The 15,988-nt window shown below is 37.8% G+C and overlaps 1 pseudogene; it reads right to left on the bottom strand.

The window, feature by feature from the left end:
• Positions 1–11,769: 11,769 nt before the first annotated feature.
• LOC141435041 (uncharacterized) lies at positions 11,770–14,480 on the bottom strand (annotated as a pseudogene).
• Between the last annotated feature and the right edge of the window lie 1,508 nt (positions 14,481–15,988).

Below are 15,988 nucleotides of genomic sequence, written 5' to 3'. Positions count from 1 at the left end.
CTAAAATACGTAATCCTTAGAAAAATATTACTTATTTTTGTCGTAATGGCTACGGAACCCTATTTTGGGCGTGTCCGACATGCTCTTAGCCGGTTTTTAATTCTACAGTAGCCTAATCTAATCGCTCTATATTAAGAAACCAATGGTTTTAATGAAACAGTTCCAACTGACCCTGACTCGTGACCTAACCTTACCGCAGAAATGTCAGCCACACATCATAATCACCGAAGACATCCATATTAGATCTAACCAAACTACTTTCTAATAACAGCCCATACATCGACAAATTTTAATGAAAGGCTTAGACATATTACATATTTAATTATCATAAGCACACGTCGGAATTTAGCGAAGAAGTTCCTATCAATGGGTTTCACACTCACACCTTGACACACATCATTGAATTCGCAGGTTTGTGCAGGTTTCCTCACGATGTTTTCCTTCACCGTAAAGCTTGTGGTAAATTTCAAATGTAATTCCGCACATGAATTTCGAAAAAATCAGAGGTGCGGGCCGGGGTTTGAACCCACGAAACTCTGCTTGAGAGGCGATAGGTCAAACCACTAGGCTTTGTATTAAAAAGCCGTTTTTAAAAAAAAAAGCCGAAGTGGCCTAGTGGCTTTTCTCATATACTAGTGAACTTGTTTGTAAATAAACATTTAAAAAAAAATACCCAGCTCTCTTCTTCGTCTATAAAATAGTTCTTCGCCGAGCAATCATTAAAATTGTATATGAAAAAAATACAAACATTAGAACGTAAAACCTCCTCTTTTTTTGAAGTCGGTTAAAACTAAACGATCACAAGTATATGATAAAAGCATCGATTGCTTAGTTTATCGATAAAGAAATGCTCTACCTGTAATTAAATTTTGCCCCTTGAATTAAGAGGTGGAAGAAAAAGTAAAAGGTGCTGAATGTTTTTTTTTAATTTTAAGGTTCTATTCTATTTCTAATTTCTACTTCCGGCTGTCCGGAAGTAGGCTTTTCGGTTACGGCTGATCGGATAATGGGAAGCAATTACCGTTGCACATTGAATACTCAAAACAAGAACAGACATTAGTAAGCATGAGCGGGTGTGTTGCCGGCCCTGTGCGAATAATGTAAGCTCTTTTTTACCTCTAAACTACATCGGTTCGAAAATAATGTATATACATATATAGTTTTTCTCCAAAATGTCCGTAAAAGTTGTCATTTTTCTTTACATATCAGAAGGTGAAGTGAACAGTTTATGGTCAGTGAAAAATTAAAAAGTTTAAAAGATTGCAGGCGCGCTAGCTCGACAATAATAAATTAGCGCGGCTGCAATCAGTCATATTTTTTTTTAAAGTTAAAAAAAAACATGGAAATGTTGGCACAAGTCGTATACAGCCAAGTCTAATGGCCCGTATCAGATATTTTGTTGGAACTCCGGACCTTTTTTATTGGATCTGTAACAGCTTGTGGTGTTTTCGGTGGAAAAATACACCTGCAGTTTATCTTTAATAAAAAAGGCGGGAAAGCATAAGAAAAATATAGGAATAAAATTAAATGTTATAATATCAGTGTTTTGAAAAAAAGTTAAATTCTATTTCAGCATTCACCATTTTTGATAAAAGCTTTATATTAGTCTAGGCTGGAATAGCAATTGCTGGCTTCATATTAGTTGAGGTAGGGGCTTCGAATGGCGTCCGCGGACCGGGAGACGAGCTGTCGGTAGGCCTCCAACAAGATGGAGCGACGACCTGGTTAAGATCGCGGGATCGCGGTAGATGCGGAAAGCACAAGACCGGTCTGAGTGGAGAGCCTTAGGGGAGGCCTATGTCCAGCAGTGGACGTCATTCGGCTGTCATGATGATGATTAGTTAAACGGACTCGCAAGCTCGTCAGCCAGCAATTGCCTAGGGGAGACCGAGGAGAGTTGTTACAGAGGAGAGTAGTGACAACGTCGATTTTTTTGAACTAAACTTATTATCTGCTAGTGAGCTCGCAATAGCGCGCGTTTTATAGTTCAAGTCTCGAGCTATCAAACACGCGCTGTTGCGAGGTTGCTCAGTAAATAAGTTCCCAAAAATCGACGGTGTCACAACTCTCCTCTGTCTCCCCTACTTCCAGGCCACGACAATAATCTACTATTAAATGCTCATTTATTTTCAAAAATAATTAAACAAGCCACTCTCATGAGAAATCGTTTATAGGTACTTATAAATAAGCGACAAAATAAAGCTTCTATTAGGAGGTGTAAGCGCGCGGCCACCGCGACTCTATGTAACTAAACAAAGAAAGGATTAATCATCATCATCATCATCTCAGCCGTAGGACGTCCACTGTTGGATAAAGGCCTCCCCATAGACCTCCATTTAGCTTCGGCCGAAGAAACTGCGGCTTTAACCAGGTTATCCGTTTATCTCGTTGGTGGACGTCCTACTACGCTGCGCTTGCCAATCCGCGGTCTCCATTCGAGAACTTTTCGGCCCGAACGGCCATCTGTTATCCGTGCTATATTTCCTGCCCATCGCCATTTGAGCGAACTTATTCGCTTGTCAATATATCGCTATGTCGGTAACCCTCGTTCTTCTACGTATCTCCTCATTTCTGATTAGATCCCGTAGAGAAACTCCCAGCATAGCTCTTCTTAGCTCGCTGAGCAACTTCGAACCTATTTTATTTATTTAGGCCCAATGATTAATAGAATAATATCTAGGCATAATATTATATCGTTTCGTTGTATCGTTTTGTCGTGCCGTAGGCGACAAGCTAGCACTAGCTATAGTCACTATTGTACCGTTTTTGTCAAACTCAAAACCTTAAATGGCTAAAATTGGCTCCGAAGCGATAACGTTTCGTGTGCTCTGCCTACCCCATTTGGAAATACAGGCGTGATGTTTGTGTGTGTGTATAAACGATATTATCATTTAATATAAACATAGACCTATAATTGACATAGTCATAAGATCATGTACAGTCAACGTCATAAATAAGTGATCATTTCTGTACCTTGTCGCTTTCAGTCGTTACCTACACAATTTCGTATGGCTTTTCAAACATGACGTTAAAGTGACAAAGGTGCGAAAGTGATTACTTATATATGACGTTGACTGTACCCAAATGGTTGTCTGGGAGAGATCGCTTTTAAGCGATATGGTCGCCTATTGTCTACCCTGAATTTATATGTCTATATACATTTTTTGCACTGATTTGTGTTATGTAATTAAGAATATTTGTATTTGTATTCTTACATTGTAATATAGTATTGTTATTTACGAAGTAAAAAAAATGAAAGTGCTGGAAAAACATGCAAGTTGAAGTGGCGGGCCACATCGCTCGAAGAATAGATAACCGTTGGGGAAGAAAAGTCCTCGAGTGGCAACCTCGAACCGGAAGACGAAGCGTTGGCAGGCCTCCCACCAGGGGGACTGACGACATCGTGAGAATCCGGGAAACTGATGGATGCAAGTGGCGAGTTGTCGTTCATTGTGGCGTTCTAAGGGGGAGGGTTTTGTTCAGCAGCGGACATCTTCCGGCTGATGATCATGATGATGATTTACGAAGTTGCAAGGCGTTGAAGTAGTAATTACAGCGTTTCTTGTTAAAATAGCTAACCATTTTCTCCTGTCTGCCACACAGTGAATCGAAACAATTACATACACCCATAAAAGCATCGCTAATTGGATTTTAATACCAAAACGGCATTTCTTTTGGCAGAACATGTTCGGTGAATATTTTTTACCCGGAAGGTTCATCTCGTTAAAAATATTAAAATAACGTGTATACATAATTGGGATACTTACAGATAATTAAGATTGGTTTTTTGGAATCTTTTTGAATAAAAAATATTTTATTTCAATTCCAAATTTTTACTTTTACGGTCATCTCGTAAAACCTAAATTGAAAATACAAACTGAAATATAGATGCACAGAAAAACCAGAAAAATAAGACCATCACTGGGAATCGAACCCAGGTCCTCGGTATTCCGTACCGCGTGCTATACCGCTACACCACTGATGGTCAACGGTACCGGGGAAATTCGTGTCGCTACCGTTGACCATCAGTGGTGTAGCGGTACGGAATACCGAGGACCTGGGTTCGATTCCCAGTGATGGTCTTATTTTTTTGATTTTTCTGTGCATCTATATTTCAGTTTGTATTTTCAATTTAGGTTTTACGGGATGACCGTAAAAGTAAAAATTCGGAATTGAAATAAAAAATACAAAAAGATTCCAAAAAACCAATCTTAATTTGATTGCTTAGTAACGATATCTCTTGTCCGGGTGAGCGGTTAGTTCCAATGGAGTGCCGAAAAAGTTTCTCGATGAGGGCTACGGTATAGATATCGCTAGCGTCACTGCTTAAGTGGCTAAATAAGAAACAAACAAGCTGAGATATGAGGTGCATAGGGGAAAATTCGTGTCGGTACCGTCACGTACCGTTGACCATCAGTGGTGTAGCGGTATAGCACGCGGTACGGAATACCGAGTACCTGGGTTCGATTCCCAGTGATGGTCTTATTTTTCTGGTTTTTCTGTGTATCTATATTTCAGTTTGTATTTTCAATTTACTTACAGATAAGATAAAATAGAGGTATAGTTATCAGTAAACACTAGCAAGTGCGAATAACTGTACGCAAAATGTTAAGAGATTTTAGTCCTACTAATATTTTAAATGCGAAAGTTTGTCTGTTTGTTTGTTACTTCATCACGTCTAAACCGCTGAATCGATTTAGATGAAATTTAGTATACTTACAGATATTTTGAGTCCCGGGGAGGGTACATACAATAGTTTTATCCCGGAAAATTACATTGTTCCCGCAGGATAGCGATGCCGAACTCAGATAACTTAATCCCATCATCCCACTGCTGGCAACAAGCCTCCTCTCAGAATGGAGGGCTTGGGCCGTAATTCCCTCGCGGGCTCAGTAAGGATTAAGAGCTACACTCCATTGAATAGCTTCGCAGTTTGTGAAGGTTTCCTTACGATGATAGTATGTACAGTCGAGTTCATAAACTCGAGCGCAAAAATTTGATCAAAAATATCTGAGCACGCTTTTACGCCGTAACAATAGAGTCAAATTTTTGCTCACAATTTTATGAACTCGAACTGTAATTTCGTGCATGAATTAAAAAAAATGGTGGTGCGACCCTGGATTTGAACATACGATCCTCTGCTTACTTAAGAGGGCATAATATTAAGTCAAGCCACAGGGCCACACCGGGCTCCGGCTCTTATGAAAATGAAAATAATGTCAAAGTACAATTCTTCCTTTACAAATATAATAGCTGTCATCGAGTAACAGTGATAATATCAAAACGCCCAAAGCTATTTGCATTGTCTAGATCTAGTATGGATCACAACAATGCGATACGACCTTGCCTAAACTATGCTATGAACGCAATTTCGTGCTTTTGTGTTTGATGCTCTAAAGGTTAAAAGACACGAACTTTTAGAGATTCATTTAAAATTAATAAATCAACAGACTATTTTTAGAACTTATCAAACTAAGCAAAGCTTGTACTATGGATACTAGGCAACGGATAAACTTAAATAGATAAATAAACATCCAAGACCCGAGAACAGACATTCGTATTATTCATACAAATCTCTGTCCCGGCCGGGAATCGAACCCGGGACCTCAGCTTCGGAGTCAGGTTCTCGAACCACGTGGCCATCCGGTCATCAAAATTCTGGGGGCTTATGGGGGCAGTGTTAATAAGGCTGGCTGCGTTTCCTCGTATGGTAATGGCAATACGTTGACCGGGAAAGAAGACGGCCTTAGTACGTAAAATGAATTTCGGGATATTATAAAAAGGTTTTTTTTAACCAATTCTTTATTTTAATTATCAGACAAACAGAAATACAAGACATCCTCTAACCTGCTCAGTTCTATCATGGTATAAAAAAATGTTCTTCAAAATATGCAAATATATCTGTCGGTCTGTTTAAACTTGATCTAATTTAGGTACGGAGTATCGAATGGCTATAAAAACGATGATTTTATATCATTGATTAATTATGTGTCTGTCCTGCTACATTGACCTTTGGAAGGTATAAATTATGTTATGGAGCAATAGATTTAATAAAATTATAGAATTGAAACTTGAAACATTTATCAAAATGCTATTTAAATGTCCACTGTCAATAACTGACTTACTTATTTGGATTGTAAAATCATTTGGATGTGTATTTTTAACCGTATTCAAAAAAGGAAGAGAAATACTGAACATGAGACTAGCGTGAGACTCACTCATTTTAAATGATAACAAAACTGATAACTCACGTCTCAAATCGAGTTTAGCTAGACATGTTTCGGGCTAATCCGTAACCCTTCTTCTGGGAGTACCCGCCGAGTCGCGTTGCTCCCGGAAGAAGTGTTACGGATTAGCCCGAAACATGTCAAGCTGAACTCGATTTCAGACGTGAGTTAGTAAGTTTTCCGTTTTGTTATCTTTGAAAATGAGGTGTATAATACGGTTGATTATTATAATATGTGTATAAATCTATTCTATATACTAACAGCTTCTTGTCTGTTTGCCCGTCTATCAAGATCCTTCTTCTCAGAAACTCGAAAAGAAAAGCTTAAATTAATATAAAAACTTAATTCTGGTACACAATCAGTTCAGCAGTGAAAAAATCAAACTTCAAGGTATCGCAATCAACAGGCACAGAATGATGTTTCCATACAAATTGCCGTATCTATAGGCAACCGAAAACCTATAGGTACTTAGGTAATTGTCCTAGAAACTCTAGAGGTCTGTATTCAGCAGGGAGTGTACCAATACAGGCTGAAGTTGCGTCGTATGATTATAGCCAGCTCCAAAATTGTTGTGAAAGATAACAAAAACTAAATGAACAACCGATAAAAATGTTTCGCGAAAAGTAATTTTGGTTATAAATATTTATATGCATCTTCGAAATCGGCCTTCAATGCGGATGGGTACGAATCGCTTTTATGTGCACAATAAATTGTGTAAGATGCACTTAAGTGCAATAGAAATACTTAACGGTGATAAAACTTGTAATTCAATTAATGTTCAATATGTATTATACCTATTTGCGGGATGGAGTTTTTTGCTGAAAGAAGACTTCATTTTGACTTTGAATAATAAATAAATAATCGACCGGGAGTCGAACCCGGGACATCGGCTTTATACATAGGTTCTCTAACCACTTGGATATCCAATTATCAAATACAATTGTTTCTTACCACTTACTGTCAGGCCCGACGCATACGGGCGTGCAGTGTGCAACGCACAAGGGCGGCATTGTCAAGGGGGCGGTAAAACCAGATATCGCATAACTAAAGTGAAACGTTCTCATCATCATGTCAGCCATAGGACGTCCACTGTTGGACATAGGCCTCCCCCATAGACCTCCAGTTGCCTCGGTTGGAAGCGGCTTGCATCCACCGTGAACCCGCGACTTTAACCAGGTCATCCGTCCATCTCGTTGGTGGACGTCCTACGCCGCGCTTGCCGATCCGCGGTCTCCACTCGAGAACCTTTCGGCCCCAACGACCATTCTGTTCTCCGTGCTATAATGGCTTGCCCATTGCCACTTCAACGAGCTAATTCGCTTGACTAAACGTTCTCATAATTCTCATAATTTGCATGAGTTTGTACCATCAGCAACATAAGTGGTCTATCAGTTTTTAAACAAGTTGCTATCAAATGAATATGTCGCTAAAAGTCGAACTTTCGAGTTGACAGACACATCTATTGGCATTATTGTTCTATGACAAGAAAACGATTATCAACTTTAGGGGACCACATATTTGGCTGCTGGTACATAGGGCGGCTTAATCGGTATTGCACGCAGGCGTTCAAACAGCTAGCGGCGGGCCTGCTTACTGTATCTAAGCTAAGTCGTGGACAGACTGACGTGGCGAAACTATAAGGATTTCATAAAGGACGATGGAACCCTAAAAATCAGGACCACTGTACTCTATTTACAGAATAAGTTCTCGTGGTATTTGGCGCCTAGATATTTGGTTATCTGGTCAAAATATAACTACTCGTAACCCGTATAGATTAACTTTCACTTTATGTATACTGTTACAGATTGCTTCCTTTGCATTCCGGTATCCTTGTTGTTCGAACTTGTCTACTGCGCTAATTGATTGCATGTATGTACAGTCAAGTTCGTAAACTTCTGAGCAAAAATTTTATCATAAATATCGGAACACGCTTCTACGTCGTTAACAATAGTCGTGTCGTTAACAAAAGTTTTGCTCAGAAGTTTAAGAACTTAACTGTACAGTCGAACCATTTGATTCCTGACCCACTGTAGAACGTACTCAACTCTAAAAAGAACGTACTCAACTCTAAAGTTAACTCTTGTCATATAAAAGATAAAAGCTTTGTATAGTCGATAATAGAATCATCGAGTAATAGTTCGCAGAAGTGACTAACCGATATTTAGTCAGGCGTGTAGGACAGCGCGGCAATGGAGGTCCTTGACGAGTGGATCGAATATTCTTTAGGTATGTTCTCTTTGGGACTAGGATGGCTTTGCGAGGATATAATGCACTTTATTCGGTACTCAATCGATTGCACTTACATGATCAAAACAGTGAGTTATGACAAAAAAATAATCAGGCCCTTACACATCCTTAATTTATGATAAATTCCAGTAATATTGTAATGCGAAAGTTTGTAAATCTGTTTGTTTGTTATCTCTTCACGTCGAATCCGTGAAACCGATTTAGATTAAATTTATATACAAATAGTTTGAGTCCCAGGGAAGGACATAGAATAGCTTTTATCTCAAAAAATTGCATAATTCCCGTGGGATAGCAATAAACGAATTCTACGTGGACGGAGTCACGGGAAACGGCTAATATGGACAAATTTAAATAAGTTAAACAGGTATTTTATGAAAAGGTTTATTGTGAAAAGTACATTGTATCAAAAATACACGGTGTAACCCCTAGATCATCACTCATGGATTTTTCTAGCAAATCTAGACATGCAATAGAATCAATCAATCAATCATTTCAGATACATTATTTAACTTGCAACTTGAAATAAAATGCTAACAAATTAACATTTTTCTGTGTTTGTTGATATTATTTTTAAAACATGAATCACCTGTTCATAATGTAGCTAAATTAACACAATCCCAAATAATATCAGACGTGACATAAATTGGTATCGAATGTATCTCTAGATCTTAAAATTTTGAAACCGGTAACGCAACTGCATGATGTGGGCGTTCCTACGGAGTTACGTTAGACTGCCTAAAGCGCTTTATCGTTACGATTATCGGTTCAAGTTAACGGCAGGTCAAAGAGTGGTTAGTTTTATATTCTTTTATAATTAAACTAAAACTTAGGATCACGTGAGAAAAATATACTTTTCACGACTTTGCTCGAAAATTAGGCCATAGACAACCTAAGTCCAGTACAAAAAATTGCTTAAATTTAACAGCTGACTCATTAATAGCTAGCAAAACACGACAAAAATGTAGCATGTTACAGTAACAGGACTATATCTAGCTATTTATTCCATAGTACGATACGACTTTTTCGAATATATTTCAGAATAATTTTCTCGGCCTGCTGAAACGACAATTGGACCAATCAAACTAGTCGTCTGCAGCAGGTGAAATTAAATTGACAAATGAGAACGCGTCATTCATGACTTTTATGAGGTGTTTTTTTCGGCGGGAGCAATGCGTCTTTGGATTGTTATTGTTTGTTTTGTGATTATTGTTTTTTTATTTTCTCACAGTGGTCGTGAAAAGCACACTGTTTAGTCTCGGCCAAAAGTAGCTGACCCGATAAACGTTGTTCTGAAATAAAAAAAATCAAAGACTCAGCGTAGGTATTACTTGAGTTCGGTGGTGATCATTTCCAATCAGATGACCGCATGCTTGTTTGCCTCCCGTGTCTCCCTTTCATAATAATAAAAAAACTTGTTAAATTATTTTGATACTGTTAAGACAAAATACTAAAATCGAGATTAAAAAATTAGAGTGCCCCACTAGGAGCAGAAGGTTGAAAAATATTTTACGACCTATTTCTCATACCTACTAAATTATACAAAAAAAAATCGATTGAGCATTTCCCTCAACCATAGCCCCAAGCGAAGCACAGCTAAATGATGCATCGAACAGTCCTCTGTGCATTCCTATGCCACAATCAGTATCTATTACAATAGATGAGTGTCAGATGTGGGCAGATTTCGTAATCACTGTTTTAGATAAGTGTCAGGACATGATTCAGTGATTTATGAAGTATTCAGATACCGTCAACGGTTGACATTCCTAGCAAGATACCGATCTTTCTTAAGTTATGCTTTCGTCACGTAACTTTGCCATCACAGTTTAAGTTGAAAAAGAGACAAAGTCAATATAACATTCAAGACAACTAACAAAGATATAACCTAACCAACTTGGAAAAATTGACATTTCAAAAACTGCTGAACTAATTTTAATGACACTTAACTAAGAATCACTGCAAGGAAACTTGCTTTCACGAAAAAAAAACACATAAAAATTAGCCCATCCGTTTGAGAGCTGGGATGCCACAGACAGACAATGACGTCACTTATAAAGCCCCTCGTTTTGCGTCGAGGTAATTGACCCAATGTATCTATGAACATGCATCAGTGCACTTTTATGAGAAACTGATGATATTAGGTTATAGGTACCATCAGCCAAATATGTAGTCTACCACCCTAAAGTTGATAATCGTTTGCATGTCACAAAACAGTAATGCGAATAGACGTGTCTGTCAACTTGAAGTTCGACTTTAGCGACATATTCATTTGATAGGAACTTGTTTAAAAATTGATAGACAACTTATTTGGCTGGTGGTAAAACAGACACTCTTTTCTTTACGGCTAGATCAGGGACAGGGATCAGGGATGTTTTGGGGTACCATAAAAAGTATTTTTCAACATTTTAATAACAATCGTATATTAATCAAACAACAACAGAAACATTATAACAAAAGGAAAAGTTTAATTTGGTTAATTTTCTTATTTCTAGCTAAATTCTGATAACGTACCACACAATAAACATCACAAACCTCAATCTATAAATATTTTAGTTGATGCCAGTCTTTTGATAGTTACCTTATCAAATTATTTCAGTAATCCTATGTCAAAACAGCCTCTTTCGGATCTCATTTATGTACTTACACTAATTCTCGTTTCTTCTCCTAAACAATGGCCTACCTTAACTATCTAACCAAATCTTCTTTATCTTTCTTTGTTCCTCAGGTAACTTCCATCCTAGATGTTTGTGTGGTTCGTCACAGACTTCAGAATCATTTGGTCAACAAATTTCTCACTTTACCGCGCTATGAACAGCTTTTTCTAAGACACCAATGTTCCATTTATTATACAAGGTCATTTTGGCCTCTTTCAAAATTAATCTAAACTAATATATAAACGTAAAAGTTACTCCGTTTGTCCGATTCTCTGTTACCTTTTCACATCTAAATCGCAGAACCGATTAAATTTAAATTTAGTATGGAGATAGCTAAAAACCCTGGGAAGGACAATTGATAGGTTATACCCCGGATAGTTCCATATTTACCGCAGAATAGCGATAAACCAATTGCAGACAGAGTCGCAGGGAAAAGCAAGTGCTTTTATATTTTAGTAATTTTATGGAGAATTATTCATGAACCTAAACCTTATCATCATGAACCTTAAGCTTCAAAATGCCATCACAATAATTGGATTGGCTCATCGTTTTGGTGATAATTTTGCTTTATAGTAAGTGGCAATTTTTTTTAATGGACTCTTGCTAAACTTCATGTGATATTTGTTGACCTGACGATGCCAAATTTACTGGTAATGGTATCCAGCCGTCGTGGCAGTCCCTTCCTGCTGATGGTATTCTGGCTGGTACTCTTGCTGGTACGCTTGCTGATATTCTTGCTGGTACGCTGGATTCTCGTGCTCTTGGGCATGCTGGATATGCTGAACTTGAACTTCTTGAATAGGCTGTTCTTGAACTTGGTGAATTTCTTGAAGTTGTTGAACTTGATGGGCATCGTGGTGTTGTTGGATTTTGATGCGATTGGTAAACTGGGAGCCTTTGTCTGTGCACTTGTTGGTGCTGATGGTAACGCTGGAGCTCGGCGTCTTCTTTGTAGCTTCCTGTGGGATAAAGAGTGTTCTTGAAATTTGGTTTGGTAACCACTTGTTTACTTGATGGTGTTTACTTGGTAATGGTAAAATGTTGTACAAGTGGCACTGCAAGAATAATGATTATTTTTACAAAAATTATTGACACGTATACCTAATTTAGAGGATGTCCTGTAAGTCACTGATTATGGTTAAATAGGTCATCTTATTCGGTAAATATTTTCAAAGATTTTATTGAACATAACATGGTTGTCCCAACAATAAGTTCGTAGCAGCAACATTAGTATAAACTGAGTCGCAGGCGTCGCAGCTGATTACGCCCATCTCAAGATAAGTGATATCATGTTCGACAGTGTTGAGATTAAGTTAATTAATAGTCACTTACATTTCAAGATTGCTATTTATAATATAAGTAAGGACTACTTTTCTCCGTAGTAAAAAAAAAAAAAAATTAATACTTCCAAACTTACCGTCATCAAATACACCATTAGCTTGTTCCTTCGTATTCTGTTCAATAGACTTCTTAATAGCATCAGGTATGGGGGGTGGTGTAGGCAAATGGTTGCCTTGTGGTCTGAACCCGTTCTCATCAGCAGTGTAAGTCACCGTGTAGACTTGACCGTCGTCACCTGTGTAAGAGTATCCACCTTGGGACTTGGATCCCTTTGCCTTGGCTTTGGCCTCTTTCTTGGACCTTAATTCCTGGAGGGTGAAAAATTAGTGGTATAGTTTGTAGATGTGAAGATTATGTATATTTTTAAATGTTGAATTTGTCTAGATAATGGTTTATTTTTCGAGTTTAGATAAGTTGTGTTTACCTATTTATTTATGAGAGTATGAGAAGATCTCGAATGTTAAACCAGAAAAGTGTGAGTTGGTTTCTAAGTTTTTCTGTATGGTAGGTATGGGTATAAAATAATTTTCTTTATATTTTTGAAAATTTTGCTGAGTAGTTTCTTAGATAAGATTTTTTTTTTTCCTATTTTATAAAATGAAAGCTTAACCTTAAAAAAACTACTGCATTCTAGTCTCATCTGTTTTAATAAGCACAAATTCTGCTGATTTAAATAAAACCACGAAAAAATAGCCTTAAATTTGGCACGGACCCGCGTCTTAAACATTATCAGGTGGTTAAGTAATATTAATGCTAAAACGCGTATTCAGTTTCTAACCATTCTCTGTCTCAAAGGAATACTGGTAGCTGTTTCCTTTGTTTTCATTCTGGAAGCTTATAATCCTGGCAGTCTTCTCCGTCGACGTCCTCTGCTGTTGCTGTTGCTGATTTTGGTAGCCATTCTGTACCCCAGAAAACACACTCTGCCCAGCGAACTGCGTTTGTCCGCTAGGGAATGCTACAGTTTGCCCCCGGGAATATCCGGCTTGTGATTGGCTGTAATCGGTCTGGCTGTGCTGCGATTGGTCGCCGTAGATGCCTTGTTGTTGCTGCTCGAGCGCTGACTGGTAGGTTTCGGCATTGTTTGCGAAGTGTTCTGTTGGTTGGGTTGTGTAGATTGGATTTGATGAGGCTGCAGCTATGATAGCTGCTAAAGTCGTAATCTAAAAGAGAACAATAGCAGGATAATGCCGTGTAAAAAAGCCGCGCCGAGGGTTTCGTATAAATTACACATAACTATGAATATTCACTGTTAGCAGAGCCCCTCTCTTGACTAAAATGTACGCAGTGTATTATTATGTAGGAGGTATTCTAGATTCTCCTTTACCTCATGATGATTCGTCATGGTTCATGCTTCCGCGTGTCAAAATGATGACTTGATGACTTAATTGATTCAAAACAAAAGGTTTGTATAGTTAAGTAGGCTTTGTTTATAATAGTCTATAATTTAATTTTGTGACAGCTGATTTTGTACCGTAAGTTATTTCGGTAATCTTTTTCTATTTCAAATAAATTAAAAAAAAGATAAAAACATAGGACCTATATTAAAAAAAATGAAAAATAATAAATACATAAAAAAAACTGTTTTTGAAACGTATTGGCACAGTTTCCACCGAATTCAGATCTCACGGATCACGAAATATATACATATAAGATATTTGTAAAATTTCATAGCTTTTAAAAATATATAGAATATGTTCACTGCTTGACTTTACTCAACAGCTGTTGTCAATCGAATCTTGCCGAAAAAGGTCTTCTTTAAAACAATCCAATATCACAACATTCATCACCATTCAAACAACGTCACAATAATCACTCATTATGGTAAAATCCGATCACAACTATATAGAAGTTAGAACAAATAGATTTAACTATTTTCAGAATAATCACTTCACTTCACATACCAGCTTCATTTCTCACAGTATACCCCAAACTAAGATTGAAACAATTAAAACAATTAACTAAAACAAAAGACTAGTAAGTATATCACGCCAAGTAACGAATGTGTACCGAAAATTTCACTGTTCCGTATTTATAGCAAAAATGTTTTGTGCGTACATCTGTGTAGATGTAGAATTACATACTGTGCGACTACGATGAGTGAAGACTTTGAATTGGGAGACTTTTTTTTTACTGGTCTAAACCAGTGCTGCTACTAAGACCAGCTGCTTTATATTTACAAAGTGCTACTAATCCGTTTAACTCTTTTAATAGAAAAATTAAAGTGTCAAGTGGTCTAAAAAGTTCCCCGAAGTCTATACTTCGTTTTTTTAGCATTAGAAAGAAGGTAAGCGATCTTGACGTGACGTTTATTAAAAAAACGTTTGAAAAATAAGTCACAGCAAATATGTAACAATTAACAAGGACATTAATTACATGAGCATTTACATGCTTTTGGTGTCATAAGTAAGATATATTTTTTTTTTAATGTTTTCAATAAAAAGACTCGTCAAGATTGTTTACCCTTTTTCTAGTGCAAAAAAAAACGAAGTTTAGTCGGTATCCGTTCTCGTTAATTCTATGATCTAGTCTAAGAGCTTCGCTTCGCGGAGCTCCTATTCCGCGTGGCTGCGGCGCTTCGTGCCTTGTCAAAATCTAACCTAACTTAACCTATGTTTTACCGGACTTGGAGGGTTATGTCTACAAGTTTACGATACGAACAGGTATACGACGAATTTCTGTTTATACTACTTGCTACCTGCTTTTTTAAACGAACTGATATTAATGCCAGTAAAACTGTGAATACAACTGGGTCAATCGTGATCATCGATCGTGATTATAAATGCGAAAGTTGGTAAGTCTGTTTGTTAATTCTTCATCACATCTAAACCGCTGAACTTATTTAGATGAAATTCGGTACACAGATAGTTTGAGGCCCGGGGAAGGACATAGGATAGTTTTTATCCCGAAAGATGGGGCCTATGGGGGTGTGGTCCACAGATTCGGAGTATCTGTTCTAGAAAGTTTGTCCAAGTCCGTAGCGTGCGTGGTCGCGCCGTGTTAGGTAACGTTGGGTAAGATGCACCGGCTGCTCTGAGCAACTAGAGCGGATTTCGGACAGAGCTAGAAAACTAATAGAGGTGGCAAAAAAATAAGAATATTTTAATTGAAATTGCTTCGGGCAACGCACACGTTTTACTTAATGACTTGTGATTTTACGTAGCGCCATTGTCGTGAACTTTTGTGGACTGCATTAAGATTTTTTTGTAATTTAAGTGAAGAAAAACATTAATAATGATATGATAATTATTTGGAAGCCGTGGTGGCCTAGTGGTTTGACCTATCGCCTCTGAAGCAGCACCTCTGAGTTTTTCGAAATTCATGTGCGGTACTGTAAATAAAAACGTCGTGAGGAAACATGCACAACCTGCGAAGCAATTCAATGGCGTGCGTGAAGTTCCCAATCCGCACTGGGCCCGCGTGGGAACTACGGCCTGAGCCCTCTCATTCTGAGAGGAGGCCTGTGCCCAGCAGTGGGACGTCCATGTATAGGCTGGGATGAAGATAATTATTTAATTTGAT

Source organism: Choristoneura fumiferana, chromosome 14 (assembly GCF_025370935.1).
Source record: "Choristoneura fumiferana chromosome 14, NRCan_CFum_1, whole genome shotgun sequence".
Lineage (NCBI taxonomy): Eukaryota > Metazoa > Arthropoda > Insecta > Lepidoptera > Tortricidae > Choristoneura > Choristoneura fumiferana.
This window is presented reverse-complemented; position numbering and strand designations above follow the sequence as displayed.